Below are 6008 nucleotides of genomic sequence, written 5' to 3'. Positions count from 1 at the left end.
AAAATATACTATAAGCAAACCAATAGTTTATTTCACTTGCCTGGTTGCTCCTTCAGTTGCCCATAAGAACTTGTGATAGTCACTATCTAAAATATTGATCATACAAAGACTTCATGGGGCTTCAAAGGGCAAGGAAAGTTTTCAGTTACTGAAAAGAAAAAAATTACAGCAAGTCAAGAACTAAAAATGATATATTTCTAATGCAACTCTTTAAACTAAATTTTCTCTGCTAAGAGCTATGTAGGAAAAAGTTAACAAAGTACATCTATTGTTGTGCCAGACTCTGTGTAAGGTTAATCCTTATTTGCATTCAGACTCAATTTTAAATAAGAGTAAGGAGGGCGGGATTTTGGATGAGAAATACAGGGAATAAACACTCTGGAGTAGTCTTCATAGTCACTGAATGTTACAAAAACTTATTACAAGTTCATATACAAGTGCTTTTATCTGGCTGTAAATAAGACAGGTCTTATACATATTATTTCAGAGTGACTCATCAGAGATATGTGCTGATTATCCTAGGATGAGACAGAATTTCTGTCTTTTAAACCAAATGCATTCTTTAAAGAGACAATCAACTTCAAATCTAGTCAAATTAAAAAAAACAAGTTAAAATCATTTATAGGATTTCATTTTTATTTAGTTTTACAATCACTTTTTTCAGGGTTTTTTCCCCAATGTTTTTTTCACAAAACAAAAGGGAAAAATTATTTGTGGTATCTTTTGCTCTTCACACAACAAAATAACATGAAGAAATCACATAGGCACCGTTGGGTCCCAAATAGCCATATTTACTAAATATACACACAAATATAGAAGGCCTAGCTACATACGTACCGCTGTTCTGATGGGTTTTTTTCGGCTTCTAAAACATAGAATGCAGTGAGCACCACTAGAAAACTCACAGACTATTAAAATCCCTATTCTTAAACACTACACAGAGATAACAAGGGAACTGACTATACACGAGATGGTGTCAAATGAACAAAGTAAACTGAAAAAAAAAAAAGAAAAATATTTTCTCTCTAATCTCTTTCACTTCCAGTAATCTTAGGAATTATTTGCAATATTAGTAAATAAAGCACTTTCAGATGAAGTATGATGTCTAAGTTGACACTGTCCCTTCGAATGGAAGTTTGGAAGTGGCAGTAGCATTAATCTCTCATGCCTGGTATGTCATCATCAAAGGTTGAAAGATATCAATAGCATCATAGATTCCTGCAGGGAAAATGAATGGATGCTTTCACTACATGGTGTTCTTGACACTGTTGGAGGGGGGCAGCAAATACAAACTTGATAAGCTCCCAGAGTCTGATTTTCAGAGGTTCTGAGCATTCACTATTCCCGTTAAAATCAATGGGAGTTGTGGGATCTCAATGCCTCTAATAATTAGGTCTACGGTCTTCCTCAACACTACAATTGCTACTAGAGAGAATTACTGAGATGCATACACACCATTCACTAGAACTGTGAGAACATTTAGCCTTAGAGGAAGAGAGCTTGATTGCTTAGGTGAGCATGATTGTACTAGTTTATAGCACATATACAATAAACAGGCCCAAATTCTTCCCTTTGAGGCATAGTGTGAAGTAAAGCCAAATTGCAGGAAACCATCAGAATATGGGTCAGGACAGAGGGCACCTGAAGTGGGAAGTTGGCTATTTGGTGTGTTCCTTCTCTGCATATACTTGCCTTTTAAAATTGTGAAATTTCACCAAAAGAAAATGTGACCACTTTGTTCATCTCCAGTATATGGTATAATGTGGATAGAGAAATGCTGATTTACGGTACGTATTGCAGGAGCACCTATGAGCCTCAGTCATGGACCAGCACCCCTTTGTGCTAGATGCTATACAAACAGAACAAAATGATGGTCCCTGCCCCAAAGATCTTACAGTACATTGTATAATGGATGCATCAATGGTTGTGCATGTGATGGCCTCAAATTTGGGGACACATGAAGGGACCAAAACTGATGATAAAAACTTTCAATGTCATACTATACAGCACAGAGAATACTGAATATATCCATATGAAATCTAATAATGTACTTGCAGTGAATAGTCTTTTCCCACTTCATTCTTCTTCCAGCACTTCCAAGGAGTCATTCTTCACTTAATTGATCTATCTGACCTGTGCTCTTCCTTTTAGCCTGAGGATCATCCATATCTGTCTCTGTTACAGCTCTTATCTTGGCAAACCCTGCTTCTTCATCCTAACCCTTTAGCCCACCAACTGGAGTTTCCTGTTTTCCACCACTGCTTACAGCAATCTCTGCCTTATCTCCCTGCTGGTTTCACTCTCAGTTCCATCTGTTCATTTGACATTTATGAACCTCATCAAGCATTTGTTTTCAAACCCATCCACATTTAAATACCTTCCATTGTATTTGTGCTTGCTCAGTTCTCCCATTTATCAATGGGATGATAATTGTGCTGAATACCCTAAATTTGGTTCTGACTTAGGCTTCCTTCCTTTCCAAAAGCCTGCCGTGCTTTCAAAGCCTCACAGTTAGGTCCCCATGGCTAACGCCATCCCTTTTTTGTTTTCTCTGCCTAACAGACATTCTCCAGACACATGAACTTCTCATGGAAATAAAGCAACTCATCCTGCCCCCATGTACTTTCCCAGCAATAAAACATGTTTCTTTGTCTTTATATATCATCAGATTTAGTCACATTCCCTCTGAGTTTCATATATTTAGTGTCTGATTTACACCCTGTTGGACAAGTTTTACCCACTCAGGAACTGATCCTGCTTTCTCCAAACTCCATGGGAAAACTCCCCTCTAGCAGTCTGCCTCCTTAGGTCTGTAACCAAACCTCAAATATAATACTTGAGTTTGGGTCAAGGGACCTGGACAGGTTTGAGGAGAGAGGGATAGTTCAAATAAACAAATTCACTCTTCTCTCACATCTGCTTTGTTCCCATCTTAGATTTCCCTTGTTTCTTCACCAGTCTTAGCTGAAGTAAAGAGTTACATAAATAAAGGCAGGAAGGAGACATTGTGAGTTTATTTTACCCCTATTTTTCTGTCAGATAAATCAGACTTAAATCCCTCAGTTATTGAACACCCCTCATTCCACTCATGTGACCCTTGCAGGATACTCAGAGATGTACTGAAACCTAAAACACCAGCTCAAAAAATATAAAGTAAAGCCCTCGATTTGGGCACATACAGACCCAGATTAAGATGCAACTATTGTGGCTCAACAAATGAAAAGCCCTAGTTTGCAATCTCCTGCTCTTTGGGGGAGTTCTGAACCCCTCTAGATCCAAACTTTACAAATCAGCCCCATCTCTAGATGGGCATAGAAAAGGCCTATTTAGTCATTCTAGTAGATCTCTGTGTCAGGAAGTTTTACTGGATGTTCAGTCTAAATTTTCATTTTCTTAATTTGATCCCGTTACTTATAATAATACACTCTAGCAGCACCAGAAAAATTCCCCTCTGTCCTTCAAACATCTATAGACACTTACATTCTCCACTGCTACTAACTCAGTTCTTACCAAACTAATCCAAACAATCATTTAGCTTTTTAGGTTCTCAGATACTATAGTAATGTAATATAAATATCTGGATAAATAAGTTTGGAGATTTTATCATAAGTCAAGTGCATTATAAGTTTTGTCGCTGTTCACTGAACCCCTTCTATTTTGTCTACAATTCATTATTTCCTCCAGAATATTCAGCACCCTCATAATATTCTGTCATTTATAATGGACATGCAACAAGCAGACTTCTTATGTCTGTCAGTTTTCCTCTTTGATTTCTCAAAACGTATTATACAGATCAAAAATCTTATTACTGCGGATGACATTTTCCACTGAAAAAAAAGTTTACTAATTTCTGCCACTTTGCAGCTTACTATAAAAAATGATCAAGACAAAAACAAGAAGTTTCAAATCAGCACTAAAAACCAAGTGATTGTCAAATTGCCATAAGCTTTGAAGCAGAGTGATGTTGCCAGCAGGTTTTACTATGTTCGCATAAAATACTAGTACATTTTATTAAGGGGAAGAAGCCATAAAACAGTAGCCATTAATGAAAGTATCCTTGTAATAAAAAATAAGGCAAAGAACTAAAATTAAGCTCAAAAGGCCATAGCTTTGTACTCAGTACCTCATTAGCAACATGTGATTAATTAGTGACGCCTGAGTGAATAGTGTATCCATCCTAATGTTCACTTTTGACTCACCAGGGCATAAAATGGGGGCAACAGTGTACACTTGAGTGGTTAAGAGACAAAAACCTGTGCTGACTTTTAAAGACTATGTACTTATCCTATTAAACAAATCCCTGAGGTTTCAAGGGTCACTGCCTAAAACCAGCACCTCCTCCTCTATTAGGTGCAGTGACTTTCTTTTTTTGGACACTGTGCTACACACTTTATTATATTTTAGCTGTATTTTAACTGTTTATGATTTATGTATTTTAACTGTTTTAAAGATTAGTAATGTCTCAATCTCCTTCTCTCCCCTCCCAAACAGAATAAACAGATTGAGTCTATAAGTGAGAAAAACTTCCATGCAATGTATGCCTGTACCAAATTTTCCCTTCCCCCACTCTGCTTCCTTACGGAAGTTCCTGGGTGTGCCTCTAGATAGCCTGAAGTAGTCAAAAGCCCAGTTCAGAGTTTTCCAGAAGTCTGTCCACCGGTACTTCAAGACCCCTATGACTACAAAGAAGTGTGACCAAACAAAAGGGAATGTAATAACAAATCCACTATTCATTAGGACAGGGCAATAACAAATTTAGCAGACAGCTCTGCTACAACTTTACATGGCACTTGAGCACACATGAGGACTCTGGCTAGAGACTCCCTGGCACATAACAATGCAAACTTGACATTGGGATTGAGCACACTACATAGCTTCTGACTGGAAACTCCCATGTGCCATTTGTTATGCACCAGCTGTACTGTCCCAGCATGCACCAAACAAAAAACCACACACATACATTTTGGGACTCACAGGTAAGGCAACTTCCAACAGCTGCTTCTCTGCGAGCAGATACATAATTAGAGGGATGGGACTTTCTGTGGCTCTGCACAGCGAGCATGCAGTATGATGCCACAGTGCAACTGCAATAAAGAACAGAATCTATATACTGTACTGTGCCCAGGGATATATTTATAATCACTGGCAGCTAAGAAATTATCCAAATGAACATCTCTCTCAACATCTTGCTCATATATTGGAAAAAATTACATGATTTCACTATGATTCAGTCTCTCTGTCTCGCCCGTCACTGCTGACTGCAGATACAGAATAATAGTTAAAAAAAAATCTCAGATACCCCAGGGTATCTGAATGGGTACAGAGCTACCTGATTTTAGGGTACTTTCTCCTTGTAATAAAGGTGTGACCCACTGGAGTGTTGGCAAGAGGAAGAACTTCATTTCTTGGCTCCCAATCACTTGACATGGCTCAGGGTTACAAAAAATATCCCTGTCAAGGTTTGTGCTGATGCCACTGGCTACACTTTCACACTCCAAATACTCTCTCTCCATCAGCAGTGAACTGTTCTGTATTCAGCTCACTAGGCTTGGCCTAGGCAGAGATCGGGTACAGGAATCTTTACTCTTAGCAACTGGCTCTCCCCCATCTGCCTGGGAACATGGAGCTAATCTGAAAATACACCTGCAGCCCTACTCATTCAGGGAGAATGGATGTAAGAAAGGGACCCAGAGGTGAGAGAGCAACTGGGACTCACCCCAGACCCCAATGTGAGACACTAGAAATCACTCCCACCCACTATGCGATACTAGTCCCTTTCAGTGACCTGGAAGGAGTGAGACCTGAGAATAAGATTTTTTTTTAAACTCCTCACTCTGTGGAGAGAAGGGGTTGGGGTTGGAGACAAAGAGACATCAAGTGGGGACATAAGGAGGGCAGGAAGGAAGAGAAAAGCAAAACTGGCTCTACCAAATAAAAGAACAAGCAGTTAACCTACAAAAGGACAGCAAAACAGAAAGAGCCGCCTAAGGCAGTGGTCTGGGGGTCCC

At 39.0% G+C, this 6008-nt stretch overlaps 1 long non-coding RNA gene across 1 annotated transcript in view; it reads right to left on the bottom strand.

The window, feature by feature from the left end:
• Positions 1-40: 40 nt before the first annotated feature.
• Positions 41-6008, bottom strand: part of LOC120407655 — a 98327-nt gene continuing 92359 nt past the window's right edge. Inside the window, exon 2 of the long non-coding RNA XR_005600159.1 lies at positions 41-148. This is a non-coding gene — a long non-coding RNA (uncharacterized LOC120407655). The remainder of the gene's footprint in view (positions 149-6008) is intronic.

The sequence above is a fragment of the Mauremys reevesii genome, linkage group 6 (assembly GCF_016161935.1).
Source record: "Mauremys reevesii isolate NIE-2019 linkage group 6, ASM1616193v1, whole genome shotgun sequence".
In the NCBI taxonomy this organism is placed as follows: domain Eukaryota; kingdom Metazoa; phylum Chordata; order Testudines; family Geoemydidae; genus Mauremys; species Mauremys reevesii.
This window is presented reverse-complemented; position numbering and strand designations above follow the sequence as displayed.